General features: G+C 53.9%; 1 protein-coding gene across 3 annotated transcripts in view; it reads right to left on the bottom strand.

Annotated features, from left to right (window-relative positions):
* kif26ba (kinesin family member 26Ba) overlaps positions 1-22,236 on the bottom strand; it is a 196,223-nt gene that overhangs the window by 84,963 nt on the left and 89,024 nt on the right. The window lies entirely within an intron of this gene.

The raw sequence follows: 22,236 nt of genomic DNA, 5'->3' as shown, positions 1-22,236 counted from the left end.
CAGACACACGCGCGTGCACACACAGTTTTTCTCTCTATAGGCACTGGTGTTATAATTGCTTAGTGGTCCATTATCTGGTAATTCGTGAAGGAGAGATAGTGTATATTTGAGGCCAGTAGTCTCTTTCTCTTTCTCTTTCAGTGGTGTGTTGCAGGGATTCTGACCCAGGTGTGACAGAGCTGGGCGTGTTGGGCCAGATAAGCCCCCCTCAGCCCCGCGAGCACCGGAGAGGAGAGAGCAGCTCTACTGGGAACATCTGGTACAACAACACACATTCATCCAGAGGTTTCTCAACCAAATCAATGTGTATGAGAAGATAACAACTAACAGAGATACAGGTACTGAAGCACATCCAGACAGCCAGACCCTGTCTCATAGGATTTTGCCTGTGTGTGTGTGTGTGGTGTGTGTGTGTGTGTACAGAACTGAAGTGGTGGCTCAAAAAGCTCTCACAGTCTCCCTGCAGATTTAGACGTTTTATCCACATTTCTCAAAACTATTTATTTTTAAGTTGATCCAAACGTCAACTTTCAAAATGTTTTTGACACCCTGGGTTAATTTTTCTGCACTGTATCGTTCCATTTCTCCAAAAGTCAGATTTCGAAGTCAAGGGTTAAGTTTAGGGACTAATTCCGAATAGTTAAGGTCAGGATTAAGGTCAGGGTTAAGGTTTGGGATAGGTTTGATAAATAATGTGTCCACCACTGGGATCGAAGACGCAAACTTCTGATCCAGTCATGAGATTGCACCCATCCACTGCACCCTAGCAAAGCCTACTTGATGGTAATTGCACTCACTGTTTTGAAGGCATTTGAAGGAATTTCCCAACGTCCTCAGGACATGGATAGATGTCCAATTTCTAAGTCAATCTTGTACGATCTCCCTGGAAAAGCCACAGATTTGTTCTAGGTACTGTCTGGTCATGGTGACTGGTTGCTTGAATAAGCGGTACTCAGGCTTGACACAATCACACACACAGACAAACACACAGACAAACACACACACACACACAGACAAACACACAATCACACACAGACTAATGTGTTTTCAACACAGAATGATTTACAGGAACCTAAGTTGTTTCTGAAGGCTCTGATGGTAGTCATGGAAACTAAGGTCTGGTACCTGACAGCAGTGTGTCCGTGTGTGCAGGTAGCCTAGTGGTTAGATCGTTGGGCCAGTAACCAGAAGGATGCTGGATTGAATCCCTAAACTGACAAGGTAAAAATCTGTTGTTCTGCCCTGAGCAAGGCAGTTAACACACTGTTCCCCGGGTGCTGAAGACGTGGATGTCGATTAAGGCAGCCCCCCGCACCTCTCTGATTCAGAGGGGTTGGGATAAATGCAGAAGACACATTTCAGTTGAAGGCATTCAATTGTACAACTGACTAGGTACAGTTGAAGTCGGAAGTTTACATACACCTTAGCCAATTCCTGACATTTAATCCGAGTAACAATTCCCTGTCTTAGGTCAGTTAGGATCACCACTTTATTTTAAGAATCTGAAATGTCAAAATAATAGTAGAGGAAATTATTTATTTAAGAATGTATTTATTTCATCACATTTACATACAGTAGTTTACATACACTCAATTAGTATTTGGCTGCACTGCCTTTAAATTGTTTAACTTAGGTCAAACGTTCCGGGTAGCCTTCCACAAGCTTCCCAAAATAAGTTGGGTGAATTTTGGCCCATTCCTCCTGACAGAGCTGGTGTAACTGAGTCAGGTTTGTAGGCCTCCTTGCTCGCACACGCGTTTTCAGTTCTGCCCACAACTTTTCTATAGGATTGAAGTCAGGGCTTTGTGATGGTCACTCCATTACCTTGACGTTGTTGTCCTTAAGCCATTTTTCCACAACTTTGGAAGTATGCTTGGGGTCATTGTCCATTTGGAAGACCCATTTGCGACCAAGCTTTAACTTCCTGACTGATGTCTTGAGATGTTGCTTCAATATATCCACATAATTGTCTTGCCTCAAAAAGCAATCTATTTTGTGAAGTGTACCAGTCTCTCCTGCAGCAAAGCACCCACACAACATGATGCTGCCACGCACGTGCTTGGGATGGTGTTCTTAGGCTTGCAAGCATCCCCCTTTTTCCTCCAAACATAACGATGGTCATTATGGCCAAACAGTTCTATTTTTTTTTCATCAGACCAGAGGACATTTCTCCAAAAAGTATGATCTTTGTCCCCATGTGAAGTTGCAACCCATAGTCTGGCATTTTCATGGCAGTTTTGGATCAGTGGCTTCTTCCTTGCTGAGCGGCCTTTCAGGTTATGTCGATATAGGACTCCTTTTTACTGTGGATAGATTCTTTTGTACCTGTTTCCTCCAGCATCTTCACAAGGTCCTTTGCTGTTCTGGGATTGATTTGCACTTTTGGCACCAAGGTACTTTAATCTCTAGGAGACAGAACGCGTCTCCTTCCTGAGCGGTATGACGGCTGCGTGGTCCCATGGTGTTTATACTTGCGTACGATTGTTTGTACAGATGAACGTGGTACCTTCAGGCGTTTGGAAATTGCTCCCAAGGATGAACCAGACTTGTGGAGGTCAAATATTTTCTTCTGAAGTCTTGATTTTCCCATGATGTCAAGCAAAGAAGCACTGCGTTTGAAGGTAGGCCTTGAAATACATCCATAGGTACACCTCCTACTGACTTCTAAAGCCATGACATCATTTCTGGAATTTTCCGTGCTGTTTAAAGGCACAGTCAACTTGGTGTATGTAAACTTATGACCAACTGGAATTGTGATACAGTGAATTATAAGTGAAATAATCCATCTGTAAATAATTGTTGGAAAAAGTACTTGTGTCATGCACAAAGTAGATGTCCTAACCGACGTGCCAAAACTATAGTTTGTTATCAAGATATGTGTGGAGTGGTTGAAAAACAACTTCAACTGTATCCCCCTTTCCCTTGTGTATGTGTTCATGAATACGTGTAAGTGAGTGTCTGCAGCTAACGGACAGCTGTTTGCCCTTTGCCCTGTCCTCCTGTTGACCGCTGGCGATGACCCCTCACTGATTAACGCAAATGAACTGACACTGTTTCTGTCGCTCTCTCCCTGCTCTCATCTTCTCCTGTACGACCAATAACTTCTCTTTAATTCTCCATCGATAGCTTCAGTTGAAGACAGTGCTTTAGTGGGTCAGAGAAGAGGAGCAGGGGGGGAAATATTACACTCATTCTAGATTCATAATTATGAGTCTGGGAACAGGACAACTTCACTATCAATTAAGAGAACAACACAGAAGACGAGAGCAGAGAGAGAGGGGGAGAGAGAGCAAGTGAGAGGGAGAGAGAAAGGAAGAGAGAGAGCCATGGTTCAACAACTACCTCATTACAGAGGGAGAGAGGAGGGAGAGAGGGGGTATTCTGTTCTTACCCAAAGGGATAAGTAAAGGTAATTGGGAGGCCTAGGCTGTAAAGGGGAGAGGTCTCCAACATAAGACACACACAGCACGTCCGATGAGCTAGCGTCTGCCTATGAACATGTTCAATCAATCCCTATGCCAGTCCACTGTTCCCACATGTTTCAAGAGAGCTACCACTGTTCTTGTTCCCAAGAAAGCTAAGGTAACTGAGCTAAACGACTGTAGCCCCGTAGGACTCACTTCCGTCATCATGAAGTGCTTTGAGAGACTCGTCAAGGATCATATCACCTCCACCCTACCTGACACACTCCAATTTGCTTACCGCCCCCAATAAGGCCACAGCCAACGCAATCACACTGCACAAACCCATCTGGACAAGAGGAATACCTATGTAATAATGCTGTTCATCGATTACAGCTCAGCATTTAACACCATAGTACCCTCCAAACTCGTCATTAAGCTCGAGATCCCGGGTCTCGACCCCGCCCTGTGCAACTGGGTCCTGGACTTTCTGATGGGCCGCCCCCAGGTGGTGAGGGAAGGAAACAACATCTCCAACCCGCTGATCCTCAACACTGGGGCCCCACAAGGGTGTGTTCTCAGCCCTCTCCTGTACTCCCTGTTCACCCATGGCTGCGTGGCCATGCACGCTTCCAACTCAATCATCAAGTTAGCAGACGACACTACAGCGGTAGGCTTGATTACCAACAACGACGAGACGGCCTACAGGGAGGAGGTGAGGGCCCTCGGAGTGTGGTACCAGGAAAATAACCTCACACTCAACGTCAACAAAACAAAGGAGATGATCGTGGACTTCAGGAAACAGCAGAGGGAGCACCCCCCTATCCACATCGACAGGACAGTAGTGGAGAAGGTGGAAAGTTTTAAGTTCCTCGGGGTACACATCAATCACATCACATCAATCTTGCAACCTTACAGTTAACTAGTCCAACGCTCTAACCACCTGCCTCATTGCACTCCATGAGGAGCCTGCCTGTTACGCGAATGCAGTAAGCCAAGGTAAGTTGCTAGCTGGCATTAAACTTATCTTATAAAAACAATCAATCATAAATCACTAGTTAACTACACATGGTTGATGATATTACTAGTTTATCTAGCGTGTCCTGCGTTGCATATAATCGATGCGGGGCGTATCGTTGCTCCAATGTGTACCTAACCATAAACATCAATGCCTTTCTTAAAATCAATACACAGAAGTATATATTTTTAAACCTGCATATTTAGCTAAAAGAAATCCAGGTTAGCAGGCAATATTAACCAGATGAAATTGTGTCACTTCTCTTGCGTTCATTGTACGCAGAGTCAGGGTATATGCAACAGTTTGGGCCACCTACTTTGCCAGAATTTTACGTAATTATGACATAACATTGAAGGTTGTGCAATGTAACAGGAATATTTAGACTTATGGAGGCCACCCGTTAGATAAAATACGGAACGGTTCCGTATTTCACTGAAAGAATAAACGTCTTGTTTTCGAGATGAGAGTTTCCGGATTCGACCATATTAATGACCTAAGGCTCGTATTTCTGTGTGTTATTATGTTATAACTAAGTCTATGATTTGATAGAGCAGTCTGACTGAGCGATGGTAGGCACCAGCAGGCTCGTACGCATTCATTCAAACAGCACTTTCGTGCGTTTGCCAGCAGCTGTTTATGACTTCAAGCCTATCAACTCCTGAGATGAGGCTCGTGTAACCGATGTGAAATGGCTAGCTAGTTAGCGGGTTGCGCTAATAGCTTCTCAAATTTCACTCGCTCTGAGACTTGGAGTGGTTGTTCCCCTTGCTCTGCAAGGGCTGCGGCTTTTGTGGAGCGATGGGTAACGCTGCTTCGAGGGTGGCTGTTGTCGTTGTGTTCCTGGTTCGAGCCCAGGTAGGAGCGAGGAGAGGGACGGAAGCTATACTGTTACACTAGCAATACTAAAGTGCCTATAAGAACATCCAATAGTCAAAGGTTAATGAAATACAAATGGTATAGAGAGAAATAGTCCTATAATTCCTATAATAACTGCAACCTAAAACTTCTTACCTGGGAATATTGAAGACTCATGTTAAAAGGAACCACCAGCTTTCATATGTTCTGAGCAAGGAACTTAAACGTTAGCTTTTTTACATGGCACATACTGCACTTTTACTTTCTTTTCCAACACTTTGTTTTTGCATTATTTAAACCAAATTGAACATGTTTCATTATTTATTTTAGGCTAAATTGATTTCATTGATGTAATATATTAAGTAAAAATAAGTGTTCATTCAGTATTGTTGTAATTGTCATTATTACAAAAACATTTTTTTTTCTTTTTTTTTTTTTTTCTTTTTTTTTTTTAAATCGACCGATTAATCGGTATCGGCTTTTTTTGGTCCTACAATAATCTGTATCGGTATCGGCGTTGAAAAATCATAATCGGTCGACCTCTACCCTATACCATCAGTTGCATCTTGCCTATGCCGTTCGGTCATCGCTCATCCATATATTTATATGTACATATTCTTATTCATTCCTTTACACTTGTGTGTATAGGGTAGTTTTTGGGAAATTGTTAGATTACTTGTTAGATATTACTGCACGGTCAGAACTAGAAGCATTTCGCTACACTCGCATTAACATCTGCTAACCATGTGTATGTGACCAATAAAATGTGATTTGATGTTCACTCAGCTATCACAGTAAGCTGGGGAAAGCTCATTATTTCAGTTGAAGCCACTTGCACAGTGCTGGAGAGAGTCGTTAATGTAAAACTGTTTAAAACAATATTTCACAGTTGCAACATGCTGAAAATTGTCTCATAGTGTTCCTATCATCTCTACTACCAGTACTGCACTAACTTTTTCATAAAAATTGCGTCAAACAAGATTTTAGACCATGTTCATGGAAACCTTTTAAAAATACATTCCGTCTCCTATTATCGATCATTTCTGTGTTGTACTGCTAGCATTGTGGAAACGGCCTGAAAACTTGATTTCAGGTCAAATGGTCAAATGTTACATAGTTCAGAGTTCAAATTGACGCGTATTTTATCTCTTACCATTGCTGTCCAAGTTTTGCTTTTGTATGACAAGAAATCCTGGTTTTAGACATTGTTAAATCCTACCAGCTCTCAGTCTCACATCACAATTAGACATTCATCCATGTTTCTCACATGTCAAATTTCAAAGTGTTTAATGTTAAGTTTAGGCATTAACTCTGAATTCTTAAGGTTAGGCATGAACTCTGAACGGTTAAGGTAAGGGTTAAGGTTTGGGATAGGCTTAAAACAAAAATATCAAGATCAGCTTTCTATCGCTGGATTCGAAACTGCAACCTTGAGAATCATAGGCAGAATCCACCATCCCCAACACCCTAGCAAAACCCAAAACTACTTGAACGTAACAGCGCTCACTGTTGCCCCTAGTGGCCGGTGTCCATCATCTCCCAACATCGTCACACATGGATGAACATCGAATACTGACTTGTATCACGGTCGACCTGCCTGGTTAAGTTATGTGTCATTACCAAACAATGAATTCTCTCTCAGAACCTGGACCACATAGCTAACCCATGAGCACCCTAGGCACCCATTATGTAGTATAATTAGGCAAATGCTTACTAATGTGCACATTCTTTACACTATGCGGTTTCTCACATAGTGAGCGTGTCCAGGCTACACAGCTAAAGTCTACAGCACACAATACACAAACACAGGTGTGCCCACATACTGCTGTATATACAGTGGCGAGAAAAAGCATAGCATCTCAATCGGGTTGAGGTCAGGACTCTGAATGGGCCACTCCAGAAGGTGTATTTTTCTTCTGTTGAAGCCATTCTGCATTTACTTCTGTGTTTTGGGTCGTTGTCCTGTTGATTCACCCAACTTCTGTTGAGCTTCAATTGGCGGACAGATAGCCTTACATTCTCCTGCAAAATGTCTTGATCAACTTGGGAATTCATTTTTCCGTTGATGATAGCAAGCTGGTCAGGCCCTGAGGCAGGAAAGCAGCCCCATACCATGATACTCCCTCCACCATAGTTTACAGTTTGGATTTGGTTTTGATGTTGGTGTGCTGTGCCTTTTTTCCCCCACACATAGTGTTGTGTATTTCTTCCGTCCTTCCAAACAACTCAACTGTAGTTTAATCTGTCTACAGAATATTTTGCCAGAAGCGCTGTGGAACATCCAGATGCTCTTTTGCGAATTTCAGACGTGCAGCAATGTTTTTTTGGACCGCAGTGGCTTCTTCCGTGGTGTCCTCCCATGAACACCATTCTTGTTTAGTGTTTTACGTATTGTAGACTCGTCAGAGATGTTAGCATGTTCCAGAGATTTCTGTAAGTCTTTAGCTGACTCTCTAGGATTCTTCTTAACCTTATTGAGCATTCTGCACTGTGCTCTTGCAGTCATCTTAACAGGACGGCCACTCCTAAGGAGAGTAGCAACAGTGCTGAACTTTCTCCATTTATAGACAATTTATCTTACTGTGGACTGATGAACATCAAGGCTTTTAGAGATACTTTTGTAACCCTTTCCAGCTTTATGCAAGTCAGCAATTCTTCTGAGATCTCTTTTGTTCGAGGCATGATTCACATCAGGCAATGCTTCTTCTGAATAGCAAACTCAAATTTACTGAGTGTTTTTTATAATGCAAGGCAGCTCTAACCAACATCTCCAATCTTGTCTCATTGATTGGACTCCAGGTTAGCTGACTCCTGATTCCAATTAGCTTTTGGAAAAGTCATTAGCCTAGGGGTTCACATACCTTTTCCAACCTATGTTTAAATGATGTATTCAATATAGACAAGAAAAATACAATAATTTGTGTGGTTTAAGCACACTGTGTTTGTCTATTGTTGAGACTAAGATGAAGATCAGATATAATTGTATGAGTCATTTATGCAGAAATCCAGGTAATTCCAAAGGGTTCACATACTTTTTCTTGCCACTGTATAGTGTGCCAGTGCTGGTCCCTGAACTGCAGGTTGAGGAACACTGCATTAGATATTGCATTAAAATAATTTCAATTTCTAAACACTAACGAACTAGCTCTGCCCTGTAAATGTCTGCTCTCCAGAATAATGCTGAGTTTATTTAGTGTTTAACCAATTAGTCTTCAAACCTGCAGGCTAAATGTCTCAGTTAGTCTGTGTGCGTGTGTGTGTGCGTGTGCGCTTACGTGTTTTTTGCCGCCTGCATAAATTATCCAGTCCAATGCCACCTCCTCTCCACCCTTAATCGTATTTGACCTGTCTCTCTAGCCAAGCATGCTGTCCAAACCAAACACTATGCAACATCTAATGACAACAGGTTTTCCTCCACCTCTCAAATAACAGTCAACAGCCTCATTTAGCTCATGTCTCTCTTCCTTATCTATCCCCATCTGCCCTACTTCCTCCCCCTTTTTCCCCTCACCTGATTGATGACTGGAGGGAGGGAGAACTGTGGACGGCAGAATGGAGAGGATAGATGGATGGACTGAGGAGGGAAAGGGTGGAGAGATAGAATAAAAAATAGAGACAGAGGATACGAGAGAAGAATCGAGAGAGAAAGAGATAGTGGGGTGTAAACTGCTGTCGTTATCTAACCCCTGGGTAATGTTATCCATCTCCTATTATAGTCATTTCTCCCATCTCTGTAAATACCACCCACTCTACTCTACACAGACATTAGCATAAACAACTGCCAGCCAGGCAGATCTGAGAGGGCTAAGTCCAAAATAGAACAATATCAGAAGGTACAGTGTGTGGGCTTGTGTGTGCGTGTGTGTGTGCGTGTCAGAAGGTACAGAATGGTTTTAGGTATTTTCCCCAGAATTGTATAATGGTTTAACCGTATTTGTATTTATTATGGATCCCCATTAGCTGCTGCCAAGGCAACAGCTACCCATCCTGGGGCCTGGCAAAATTAAGGCAGGTATACCATTTTTAAAACATTACAAGACATTCATTACAGAATTCACAACACACTGTGTGCCCTCAGGCCCATACTCCACTACCACATATCTACAACGCAAAATCCATATGTACGTGTGTGTATAGTGCGTATGTTATCATGTGTCTATGTTTGCGTTACTTCACACTCCCACTCAAAGCTCTTCTCTGTCCTGGTACCCCAACGGTGGAACCAGCTTCCCCCTGAAGAGTCCCTGCCCATCTCCGAAAACCTACCTCTTCAAACAGTACCTTAAATAATCCTCCTCCTCAACTCAACCCCCCACCCCCAAAAAATGTAATATATAAAAACACTTAACCAGCAATTGCACTTGACACACAACCTTCCGAGTAATGGATTTCTCCCATCCACCACCCCGTCCACAACGCCCTAGCAAAACCCAAGCCTACTTGATGGTAATAGTTCTCACTGTTGCCCCTAGCGGACGGTTTTGAAGGAATTTCCAGATGTCCTCAGGACATGGATAGATGTCCAATTTCAACTTCAATATTGAACGACCTGGTTGTTTTGTTAACCCCCTTCCACACACACATCCCTTAAGAACCCTACTCCCACCACACACACACATCCCTTAAGAACCCTACTCCCACCACACACACACATCCCTTAAGAACCCTACTCCCACCACACACACACATCCCTTAAGAACCCTAATCCCACCACTCACACATCCCTTAAGAACCCTACTCCCACCACACACACATCCCTTAAGAACCCTACTCCCACCAGACACACACATCCCTTAAGAACCCGACCCCCACCACACACACATCCCTTAAAAACCCTACTCCCACCAGAGACACACCCCTTAAGAACCCGACCCCCACCACACACGCATCCCTTAAGAACTCTACTCCCACCAGAGACACATCCCTTAAGAACCCGACCCCCACCACACACACATCCCTTAAGAACCCTACTCCCACCAGAGACACATCCCTTAAGAACCCGACCCCCACCAGACACACATCGTTTAAGAACCCTACTCCCACCAGACACACATCCCTTAAGAACCCGACCCCCACCACACACACACACCCCTTAAGAACCCTACTCCCACCAGAGACACATCCTTTAAGAACCCGACCCCCACCACACACACACCCCTTAAGAACCCTACTCCCACCAGACACACACCCTTAAGAACCCGACTCCCACCAGACACACATCCCTTAAGAACCCGACTCCCACCAGACACACATCCCTTAAGAACCCGACCCCCACCACACACACACACCCTTAAGAACCCGACCCCCACCAGACACACACATTCCCTAATAACCCGACCCCCACCAGACACACACACCCCTTAAGAACCCGACCCCCACCACACACACACACCCCTTAAGAACCCGACCCCCACCAGACACACACACCCCTTAAGAACCCGACCCCCACCACACACACACACCCCTTAAGAACCCGACCCCCACCACACACACACACCCCTTAAGAACCCAACCCCCACCAGACACACATCCCTTAAGAACCCGACCCCCACCACACACACACACACCCTTAAGAACCCGACCCCCACCAGACACACACATTCCCTAATAACCCGACCCCCACCAGACACACACACCCCTTAAGAACCCGACCCCTACCACACACACACACCCCTTAAGAACCCGACCCCCACCAGACACACACACCCCTTAAGAACCCGACCCCCACCAGACACACACACCCCTTAAGAACCCGACCCCCACCAGACACACACATCCCCTAAGAACCCGACCCCCACCAGACACACACACCCCTTAAGAACCCGACCCCCACCAGACACACACATCCCTTAAGAACCCGACCCCCACCACACACACACCCCCCTTAAGAACACCGACCCCCACCAGAGACACACATCCCTTAAGAACCCTACTCCCACCACACACACATCCCTACAAATCCCCCCCTCCCTCCCATGCAGAGTATAGTAGAATTCCATCAGTGATTGTAGCGTGTGTGTGTGTGTGTGTGTGTGTGTGTGTGTGTGTGTGTGTGTGTGTGTGTGTGTGTGTGTGTGTGTGTGTGTGTGTGTGTGCGTGTGTGTGTGTGTGTATGTGCGTGTGTGTATGTGCGTGCGTGTGTATGTGCGAGAGCCTTCATTAGTAGCACACAGCGCCAACCCTCGTTCTCCAGCGCCCAACCCCTCTGGTCCCTAAGGGGGACGTTGCAGCAGGATAGATGGTCCTCTGCTCTCTCGGCAAAATGACATATTCACTGCTAGATTGCTACTAATGAATGCTCTCGCTCATACACACACACACACACACACCGTAGAAAACACACACACCAGCAGACACAAAAGGAGACAAACATGTTCAAAAGGTTGTTGTGTAAAATAACCAATTAGGGTAGAAAGGGAAGGGTGGGGGGTAGAAGGGGGAGAGGGTGGAGGGTTGAAGGGGAAGAGGGTGGAGGGTTGAAGGGGAAGAGGGTGGAGGGTTGAAGGGGAAGAGGGTGGAGGGTTGAAGGGGAAGAGGGTGGAGGGTTGAAGGGGAAGAGGGTGGAGGGTTGAAGGGGAAGAGGGTGGAGGGTTGAAGGGGAAGAGGGTGGAGGGTTGAAGGGGAAGAGGGTGGAGGGTTGAAGGGGAAGAGGGTGGAGGGTTGAAGGGGGAGAGGGTGGAGGGTTGAAGGGGGAGAGGGTGGAGGGTTGAAGGGGGAGAGGGTGGAGGGTTGAAGGGGAAGAGGGTGGAGGGTTGAAGGGGAAGAGGGTGGAGGGTTGAAGGGGAAGAGGGTGGAGGGTTGAAGGGGAAGAGGGTGGAGGGTTGAAGGGGAAGAGGGTGGAGGGTTGAAGGGGAAGAGGGTGGAGGGTTGAAGGGGAAGAGGGTGGAGGGTTGAAGGGGAAGAGGGTGGAGGGTTGAAGGGGAAGAGGGTGGAGGGTTGAAGGGGAAGAGGGTGGAGGGTTGAAGGGGAAGAGGGTGGAGGGTTGAAGGGGGAGAGGGTGGAGGGTTGAAGGGGGAGAGGGTGGAGGGTTGAAGGGGAAGAGGGTGGAGGGTTGAAGGGGAAGAGGGTGGAGGGTTGAAGGGGAAGAGGGTGGAGGGTTGAAGGGGGAGAGGGTGGAGGGTTGAAGGGGGAGAGGGTGGAGGGTTGAAGGGGAAGAGGGTGGAGGGTTGAAGGGGAAGAGGGTGGAGGGTTGAAGGGGAAGAGGGTGGAGGGTTGAAGGGGAAGAGGGTGGAGGGTTGAAGGGGAAGAGGGTGGAGGGTTGAAGGGGAAGAGGGTGGAGGGTTGAAGGGGAAGAGGGTGGAGGGTTGAAGGGGAAGAGGGTGGAGGGTTGAAGGGGGAGAGGGTGGAGGGTTGAAGGGGGAGAGGGTGGGGGGTTGAAGGGGGAGAGGGTGGAGGGTTGAAGGGGGAGAGGGTGGGGGGTTGAAGGGGGAGAGGGTGGAGGGTTGAAGGGGGAGAGGGTGGGGGGTTGAAGGGGGAGAGGGTGGGGGGTTGATGGGGGAGAGGGTGGAGGGTTGAAGGGGAAGAGGGTGGAGGGTTGAAGGGGGAGAGGGTGGAGGGTTGAAGGGGGAGAGGGTGGAGGGTTGAAAGGGAAGGGTGGGGGGTTGAAGGGGGAGAGGGTGGAGGGTTGAAGGGGGAGAGGGTGGAGGGTTGAAGGGGGAGAGGGTGGAGGGTTGAAGGGAGGGAGGAGGGTTGAAGGGGGAGAGGGTGGAGGGTTGAAGGGGGAGAGGGTAGAAAGGGAAGGGTGGGGGGTTGAAGGGGGAGAGGGTGGAGGGTTGAAAGGGGAGAGGGTGGAGGGTTGAAGGGGAAGAGGGTGGAGGGTTGAAGGGAGGGTGGAGGGTTGAAGGGGGAGAGGGTGGAGGGTTGAAGGGGGAGAGGGTGGGGGGTTGAAGGGGGAGAGGGTGGGGGGTTGAAGGGGGAGAGGGTGGAGGGTTGAAGGGGGAGAGGGTGGGGGGTTGAAGGGGGAGAGGGTGGAGGGTTGAAGGGGGAGAGGGTGGGGGGTTGAAGGGGGAGAGGGTGGGGGGTTGAAGGGGAAGAGGGTGGAGGGTTGAAGGGGGAGAGGGTGGAGGGTTGAAGGGGGAGAGGGTGGAGGGTTGAAAGGGAAGGGTGGGGGGTTGAAGGGGGAGAGGGTGGAGGGTTGAAGGGGGAGAGGGTGGAGGGTTGAAGGGGGGAGGGTGGAGGGTTGAAGGGAGGGAGGAGGGTTGAAGGGGAGAGGGTGGAGGGTTGAAGGGGGAGAGGGTGGAGAGGGTGGAGGGTAGAAAGGGAAGGGTGGGGGGTTGAAGGGGGAGAGGGTGGAGGGTTGAAGGGGGAGAGGGTGGAGGGTGGAGGGTAGAAAGGGAAGGGTGGGGGGTTGAAGGGAGGGAGGAGGGTTGAAGGGGGAGAGGGTGGAGGGTTGAAGGGGGAGAGGGTGGAGGGTTGAAGGGAGGGAGGAGGGTTGAAGGGGGAGAGGGTGGAGGGTTGAAGGGGGAGAGGGTGGAGGGTTGAAGGGGGGAGGAGGGTTGAAGGGGGAGAGGGTGGAGGGTTGAAGGGGGAGAGGGTGGAGAGGGTGGAGGGTAGAAAGGGAAGGGTGGGGGGTTGAAGGGGGAGAGGGTGGAGGGTTGAAGGGGGAGAGGGTGGAGGGTGGAGGGTAGAAAGGGAAGGGTGGGGGGTTGAAGGGAGGGAGGAGGGTTGAAGGGGGAGAGGGTGGAGGGTTGAAGGGGGAGAGGGTGGAGGGTTGAAGGGAGGGAGGAGGGTTGAAGGGGGAGAGGGTGGAGGGTTGAAGGGGAGGAGGGTGGAGGGTTGAAGGGGGGAGGAGGGTTGAGGGGGGAGAGGGAGGAGGGTTGAAGATGGAGAGGGTGGAGGGTTGAAGGGGGGGAGGGTGGAGGGTTGAAGGGAGGGAGGAGGGTTGAAGGGGGAGAGGGTGGAGGGTTGAAGGGGGAGAGGGTGGAGGGTTGAAGGGGAAGAGGGTGGAGGGTTGAAGGGGAAGAGGGTGGAGGGTTGAAGGGGAAGAGGGTGGAGGGTTGAAGGGGAAGAGGGTGGAGGGTTGAAGGGGAAGAGGGTGGAGGGTTGAAGGGGAAGAGGGTGGAGGGTTGAAGGGGAAGAGGGTGGAGGGTTGAAGGGGAAGAGGGTGGAGGGTTGAAGGGGAAGAGGGTGGAGGGTTGAAGGGAGGGTGGAGGGTTGAAGGGGGAGAGGGTGGAGGGTTGAAGGGGGAGAGGGTGGAGGGTTGAAGGGGGGGAGGGTGGAGGGTTGAAGGGAGGGTGGAGGGTTGAAGGGGTAGAGGGTGGAGGGTTGAAGGGGGAGAGGGTGGAGGGTTGAAGGGAGGGAGGAGGGTTGAAGGGGGAGAGGGTGGAGGGTTGAAGGGGGAGAGGGTGGAGAGGGTGGAGGGTAGAAAGGGAAGGGTGGGGGGTTGAAGGGGGAGAGGGTGGAGGGTTGAAGGGGGAGAGGGTGGAGGGTGGAGGATAGAAAGGGAAGGGTGGGGGGTTGAAGGGAGGGAGGAGGGTTGAAGGGGGAGAGGGTGGAGGGTTGAAGGGGGAGAGGGTGGAGAGGGTGGAGGGTAGAAAGGGAAGGGCGGGGGGTTGAAGGGGGAGAGGGTGGAGGGTTGAAGGGGGAGAGGGTGGAGGGTGGAGGGTAGAAAGGGAAGGGTGGGGGGTTGAAGGGAGGGAGGAGGGTTGAAGGGGGAGAGGGTGGAGGGTTGAAGGGGGAGAGGGTGGAGGGTTGAAGGGAGGGAGGAGGGTTGAAGGGGGAGAGGGTGGAGGGTTGAAGGGGGAGAGGGTGGAGGGTTGAAGGGGGGAGGAGGGTTGAGGGGGGAGAGGGAGGAGGGTTGAAGGGGGAGAGGGTGGAGGCTTGAAGGGAGGGAGGAGGGTTGAAGGGGGAGAGGGTGGAGGGTTGAAGGGGGGGAGGGTGGAGGGTTGAAGGGAGGGTGGAGGGTTGAAGGGGTAGAGGGTGGAGGGTTGAAGGGAGGGAGGAGGGTTGAAGGGGGAGAGGGTGGAGGGTTGAAGGGGGAGAGGGTGGAGGGTAGAAAGGGAAGGGTGGGGGGTTGAAGGGGGAGAGGGTGGAGGGTTGAAGGGGGAGAGGGTGGAGGGTGGAGGGTAGAAAGGGAAGGGTGGGGGGTTGAAGGGAGGGAGGAGGGTTGAAGGGGGAGAGGGTGGAGGGTTGAAGGGAGGGAGGAGGGTTGAAGGGGGAGAGGGTGGAGGGTTGAAGGGGGAGAGGGTGGAGGGTTGAAGGGGGGAGGAGGGTTGAGGGGGGAGAGGGAGGAGGGTTGAAGGGGGAGAGGGTGGAGGCTTGAAGGGAGGGAGGAGGGTTGAAGGGGGAGAGGGTGGAGGGTTGAAGGGGGGGAGGGTGGAGGGTTGAAGGGAGGGTGGAGGGTTGAAGGGGTAGAGGGTGGAGGGTTGAAGGGAGGGAGGAGGGTTGAAGGGGGAGAGGGTGGAGGGTTGAAGGGGGAGAGGGTGGAGGGTAGAAAGGGAAGGGTGGGGGGTTGAAGGGGGAGAGGGTGGAGGGTTGAAGGGAGGGAGGAGGGTTGAAGGGGTAGAGGGTGGATGGTTGAAGGGAGGGAGGAGGGTTGAAGGGGGAGAGGGTGGAGGGTTGAAGGGGGAGAGGGTGGAGGGTTGAAGGGGGGGAGGGTGGAGGGTTGAAGGGAGGGTGGAGGGTTGAAGGGGTAGAGGGTGGAGGGTTGAAGGGGGAGAGGGTGGAGGGTTGAAGGGAGGGAGGAGGGTTGAAGGGGGAGAGGGTGGAGGGTTGAAGGGGGAGAGGGTGGAGAGGGTGGAGGGTAGAAAGGGAAGGGTGGGGGGTTGAAGGGGGAGAGGGTGGAGGGTTGAAGGGGGAGAGGGTGGAGGGTGGAGGGTAGAAAGGGAAGGGTGGGGGGTTGAAGGGAGGGAGGAGGGTTGAAGGGGGAGAGGGTGGAGGGTTAAAGGGGGAGAGGGTGGAGGGTTGAAGGGAGGGAGGAGGGTTGAAGGGGGAGAGGGTGGAGGGTTGAAGGGGGAGAGGGTGGAGGGTTGAAGGGGGGAGGAGGGTTGAGGGGGGAGAGGGAGGAGGGTTGAAGGGGGAGAGGGTGGAGGCTTGAAGGGAGGGAGGAGGGTTGAAGGGGGAGAGGGTGGAGGGTTGAAGGGGGAGAGGGTGGAGGGTTGAAGGGGGGGAGGGTGGAGGGTTGAAGGGAGGGTGGAGGGTAGAAAGGGAAGGGTGGGGGGTTGAAGGGGGAGAGGGTGGAGGGTTGAAGGGGGAGAGGGTGGAGGGTTGAAGGGGGAGAGGGTGGAGGGTGGAGGGTTGAAGGGGAAGAGGGTGGAGGGTTGAAGGGGAAGAGGGTGGAGGGTTGAAGGGGAAGAGGGTGGAGGGTTGAAGGGGAAGAGGGTGGAGGGTTGAAGGGGAAGAGGGTGGAGGGTTGAAGGGGAAGAGGGTGGAGGGTTGAAGGGGAAGAGGGTGGAGGGTTGAAGGGGAAGAGGGTGGAGGGTTGAAGGGGAAGAGGGTGGAGGGTTGAAGGGAGGGTGGAGGGTTGAAGGGGGAGAGGGTGGAGGGTTGAAGGGGGAGAGGGTGGAGGGTTGAAGGGGGGGAGGGTGGAGGGTTGAAGGGAGGGTGGAGGGTTGAAGGGGTAGAGGGTGGAGGGTTGAAGGGGGAGAGGGTGGAGGGTTGAAGGGAGGGAGGAGGGTTGAAGGGGGAGAGGGTGGAGGGTTGAAGGGGGAGAGGGTGGAGAGGGTGGAGGGTAGAAAGGGAAGGGTGGGGGGTTGAAGGGGGAGAGGGTGGAGGGTTGAAGGGGGAGAGGGTGGAGGGTGGAGGGTAGAAGGGAAGGGTGGGGGGTTGAAGGGAGGGAGGAGGGTTGAAGGGGGAGAGGGTGGAGGGTTGAAGGGGGAGAGGGTGGAGAGGGTGGAGGGTAGAAAGGGAAGGGCGGGGGGTTGAAGGGGGAGAGGGTGGAGGGTTGAAGGGGGAGAGGGTGGAGGGTGGAGGGTAGAAAGGGAAGGGTGGGGGGTTGAAGGGAGGGAGGAGGGTTGAAGGGGGAGAGGGTGGAGGGTTGAAGGGGGAGAGGGTGGAGGGTTGAAGGGAGGGAGGAGGGTTGAAGGGGGAGAGGGTGGAGGGTTGAAGGGGGAGAGGGTGGAGGGTTGAAGGGGGGAGGAGGGTTGAGGGGGGAGAGGGAGGAGGGTTGAAGGGGGAGAGGGTGGAGGCTTGAAGGGAGGGAGGAGGGTTGAAGGGGGAGAGGGTGGAGGGTTGAAGGGGGGGAGGGTGGAGGGTTGAAGGGAGGGTGGAGGGTTGAAGGGGTAGAGGGTGGAGGGTTGAAGGGAGGGAGGAGGGTTGAAGGGGGAGAGGGTGGAGGGTTGAAGGGGGAGAGGGTGGAGGGTAGAAAGGGAAGGGTGGGGGGTTGAAGGGGGAGAGGGTGGAGGGTTGAAGGGGGAGAGGGTGGAGGGTGGAGGGTAGAAAGGGAAGGGTGGGGGGTTGAAGGGAGGGAGGAGGGTTGAAGGGGGAGAGGGTGGAGGGTTGAAGGGAGGGAGGAGGGTTGAAGGGGGAGAGGGTGGAGGGTTGATGGGGGAGAGGGTGGAGGGTTGAAGGGGGGAGGAGGGTTGAGGGGGGAGAGGGAGGAGGGTTGAAGGGGGAGAGGGTGGAGGCTTGAAGGGAGGGAGGAGGGTTGAAGGGGGAGAGGGTGGAGGGTTGAAGGGGGGGAGGGTGGAGGGTTGAAGGGAGGGTGGAGGGTTGAAGGGGTAGAGGGTGGAGGGTTGAAGGGAGGGAGGAGGGTTGAAGGGGGAGAGGGTGGAGGGTTGAAGGGGGAGAGGGTGGAGGGTAGAAAGGGAAGGGTGGGGGGTTGAAGGGGGAGAGGGTGGAGGGTTGAAGGGAGGGAGGAGGGTTGAAGGGGTAGAGGGTGGATGGTTGAAGGGAGGGAGGAGGGTTGAAGGGGGAGAGGGTGGAGGGTTGAAGGGGGAGAGGGTGGAGGGTTGAAGGGGGGGAGGGTGGAGGGTTGAAGGGAGGGTGGAGGGTTGAAGGGGTAGAGGGTGGAGGGTTGAAGGGGGAGAGGGTGGAGGGTTGAAGGGAGGGAGGAGGGTTGAAGGGGGAGAGGGTGGAGGGTTGAAGGGGGAGAGGGTGGAGAGGGTGGAGGGTAGAAAGGGAAGGGTGGGGGGTTGAAGGGGGAGAGGGTGGAGGGTTGAAGGGGGAGAGGGTGGAGGGTGGAGGGTAGAAAGGGAAGGGTGGGGGGTTGAAGGGAGGGAGGAGGGTTGAAGGGGGAGAGGGTGGAGGGTTAAAGGGGGAGAGGGTGGAGGGTTGAAGGGAGGGAGGAGGGTTGAAGGGGGAGAGGGTGGAGGGTTGAAGGGGGAGAGGGTGGAGGGTTGAAGGGGGGAGGAGGGTTGAGGGGGGAGAGGGAGGAGGGTTGAAGGGGGAGAGGGTGGAGGCTTGAAGGGAGGGAGGAGGGTTGAAGGGGGAGAGGGTGGAGGGTTGAAGGGGGAGAGGGTGGAGGGTTGAAGGGGGGGAGGGTGGAGGGTTGAAGGGAGGGTGGAGGGTAGAAAGGGAAGGGTGGGGGGTTGAAGGGGGAGAGGGTGGAGGGTTGAAGGGGGAGAGGGTGGAGGGTTGAAGGGGGAGAGGGTGGAGGGTGGAGGGTAGAAAGGGAAGGGTGGGGGGTTGAAGGGAGGGAGGAGGGTTGAAGGGGGAGAGGGTGGAGGGTTGAAGGGAGGGAGGAGGGTTGAAGGGGGAGAGGGTGGAGGGTTGAAGGGGGAGAGGGTGGAGGGTTGAAGGGGGGAGGAGGGTTGAGGGGGGAGAGGGAGGAGGGTTGAAGGGGGAGAGGGTGGAGGCTTGAAGGGAGGGAGGAGGGTTGAAGGGGGAGAGGGTGGAGGGTTGAAGGGGGGGAGGGTGGAGGGTTGAAGGGAGGGTGGAGGGTTGAAGGGGTAGAGGGTGGAGGGTTGAAGGGAGGGAGGAGGGTTGAAGGGGGAGAGGGTGGAGGGTTGAAGGGGGAGAGGGTGGAGGGTAGAAAGGGAAGGGTGGGGGGTTGAAGGGGGAGAGGGTGGAGGGTTGAAGGGAGGGAGTAGGGTTGAAGGGGTAGAGGGTGGATGGTTGAAGGGAGGGAGGAGGGTTGAAGGGGGAGAGGGTGGAGGGTTGAAGGGGGAGAGGGTGGAGGGTTGAAGGGGGGGAGGGTGGAGGGTTGAAGGGAGGGTGGAGGGTTGAAGGGGTAGAGGGTGGAGGGTTGAAGGGGGAGAGGGTGGAGGGTTGAAGGGAGGGAGGAGGGTTGAAGGGGGAGAGGGTGGAGGGTTGAAGGGGGAGAGGGTGGAGAGGGTGGAGGGTAGAAAGGGAAGGGTGGGGGGTTGAAGGGGGAGAGGGTGGAGGGTTGAAGGGGGAGAGGGTGGAGGGTGGAGGGTAGAAAGGGAAGGGTGGGGGGTTGAAGGGAGGGAGGAGGGTTGAAGGGGGAGAGGGTGGAGGGTTAAAGGGGGAGAGGGTGGAGGGTTGAAGGGAGGGAGGAGGGTTGAAGGGGGAGAGGGTGGAGGGTTGAAGGGGGAGAGGGTGGAGGGTTGAAGGGGGGAGGAGGGTTGAGGGGGGAGAGGGAGGAGGGTTGAAGGGGGAGAGGGTGGAGGCTTGAAGGGAGGGAGGAGGGTTGAAGGGGGAGAGGGTGGAGGGTTGAAGGGGGAGAGGGTGGAGGGTTGAAGGGAGGGTGGAGGGTTGAAGGGGGAGAGGGTGGAGGGTTGAAGGGGGGAGGAGGGTTGAGGGGGGAGAGGGAGGAGGGTTGACGGGGGAGAGGGTGGAGGCTTGAAGGGAGGGAGGAGGGTTGAAGGGGTAGAGGGTGGAGGGTTGAAGGGGGAGAGGGTGGAGGGTTGAAGGGAGGGTGGAGGGTTGAAGGGGGGGAGGGTGGAGGGTTGAAGGGGGAGAGGGTGGAGGGTTGAAGGGGGAGAGGGTGGAGGGTAGAAAGGGAAGGGTGGGGGGTTGAAGGGGGAGAGGGTGGAGGGTTGAAGGGGGAGAGGGTGGAGAGGGTGGAGGGTAGAAAGGGAAGGGTGGGGGGTTGAAGGGGGAGAGGGTGGAGGATTGAAGGGGGAGAGGGTGGAGGGTTGAAGGGGGAGAGGGTGGAGGGTGGAGGGTAGAAAGGGAAGGGTGGGGGGTTGAAGGGAGGGTGGAGGGTTGAAGGGGTAGAGGGTGGAGGGTTGAAGGGGGAGAGGGTGGAGGGTTGAAGGGAGGGAGGAGGGTTGAAGGGGGAGAGGGTGGAGGGTTGAAGGGGGAGAGGGTGGAGAGGGTGGAGGGTAGAAAGGGAAGGGTGGGGGGTTGAAGGGGGAGAGGGTGGAGGGTTGAAGGGGGAGAGGGTGGAGGGTGGAGGGTAGAAAGGGAAGGGTGGGGGGTTGAAGGGAGGGAGGAGGGTTGAAGGGGGAGAGGGTGGAGGGTTAAAGGGGGAGAGGGTGGAGGGTTGAAGGGAGGGAGGAGGGTTGAAGGGGGAGAGGGTGGAGGGTTGAAGGGGGAGAGGGTGGAGGGTTGAAGGGGGGAGGAGGGTTGAGGGGGGAGAGGGAGGAGGGTTGAAGGGGGAGAGGGTGGAGGCTTGAAGGGAGGGAGGAGGGTTGAAGGGGGAGAGGGTGGAGGGTTGAAGGGGGAGAGGGTGGAGGGTTGAAGGGGGGGAGGGTGGAGGGTTGAAGGGAGGGTGGAGGGTAGAAAGGGAAGGGTGGGGGGTTGAAGGGGGAGAGGGTGGAGGGTTGAAGGGGGAGAGGGTGGAGGGTTGAAGGGGGAGAGGGTGGAGGGTGGAGGGTTGAAGGGGAAGAGGGTGGAGGGTTGAAGGGGAAGAGGGTGGAGGGTTGAAGGGGAAGAGGGTGGAGGGTTGAAGGGGAAGAGGGTGGAGGGTTGAAGGGGAAGAGGGTGGAGGGTTGAAGGGGAAGAGGGTGGAGGGTTGAAGGGGAAGAGGGTGGAGGGTTGAAGGGGAAGAGGGTGGAGGGTTGAAGGGGAAGAGGGTGGAGGGTTGAAGGGAGGGTGGAGGGTTGAAGGGGGAGAGGGTGGAGGGTTGAAGGGGGAGAGGGTGGAGGGTTGAAGGGGGGGAGGGTGGAGGGTTGAAGGGAGGGTGGAGGGTTGAAGGGGTAGAGGGTGGAGGGTTGAAGGGGGAGAGGGTGGAGGGTTGAAGGGAGGGAGGAGGGTTGAAGGGGGAGAGGGTGGAGGGTTGAAGGGGGAGAGGGTGGAGAGGGTGGAGGGTAGAAAGGGAAGGGTGGGGGGTTGAAGGGGGAGAGGGTGGAGGGTTGAAGGGGGAGAGGGTGGAGGGTGGAGGGTAGAAAGGGAAGGGTGGGGGGTTGAAGGGAGGGAGGAGGGTTGAAGGGGGAGAGGGTGGAGGGTTGAAGGGGGAGAGGGTGGAGAGGGTGGAGGGTAGAAAGGGAAGGGCGGGGGGTTGAAGGGGGAGAGGGTGGAGGGTTGAAGGGGGAGAGGGTGGAGGGTGGAGGGTAGAAAGGGAAGGGTGGGGGGTTGAAGGGAGGGAGGAGGGTTGAAGGGGGAGAGGGTGGAGGGTTGAAGGGGGAGAGGGTGGAGGGTTGAAGGGAGGGAGGAGGGTTGAAGGGGGAGAGGGTGGAGGGTTGAAGGGGGAGAGGGTGGAGGGTTGAAGGGGGGAGGAGGGTTGAGGGGGGAGAGGGAGGAGGGTTGAAGGGGGAGAGGGTGGAGGCTTGAAGGGAGGGAGGAGGGTTGAAGGGGGAGAGGGTGGAGGGTTGAAGGGGGGGAGGGTGGAGGGTTGAAGGGAGGGTGGAGGGTTGAAGGGGTAGAGGGTGGAGGGTTGAAGGGAGGGAGGAGGGTTGAAGGGGGAGAGGGTGGAGGGTTGAAGGGGGAGAGGGTGGAGGGTAGAAAGGGAAGGGTGGGGGGTTGAAGGGGGAGAGGGTGGAGGGTTGAAGGGGGAGAGGGTGGAGGGTGGAGGGTAGAAAGGGAAGGGTGGGGGGTTGAAGGGAGGGAGGAGGGTTGAAGGGGGAGAGGGTGGAGGGTTGAAGGGAGGGAGGAGGGTTGAAGGGGGAGAGGGTGGAGGGTTGAAGGGGGAGAGGGTGGAGGGTTGAAGGGGGGAGGAGGGTTGAGGGGGGAGAGGGAGGA

Source organism: Salvelinus fontinalis, chromosome 15 (genome assembly GCF_029448725.1).
Source record: "Salvelinus fontinalis isolate EN_2023a chromosome 15, ASM2944872v1, whole genome shotgun sequence".
Lineage (NCBI taxonomy): Eukaryota > Metazoa > Chordata > Actinopteri > Salmoniformes > Salmonidae > Salvelinus > Salvelinus fontinalis.
The sequence above is the reverse complement of the archived record's forward strand: the minus strand, read 5'-3'. Positions and strand labels throughout refer to the sequence as shown.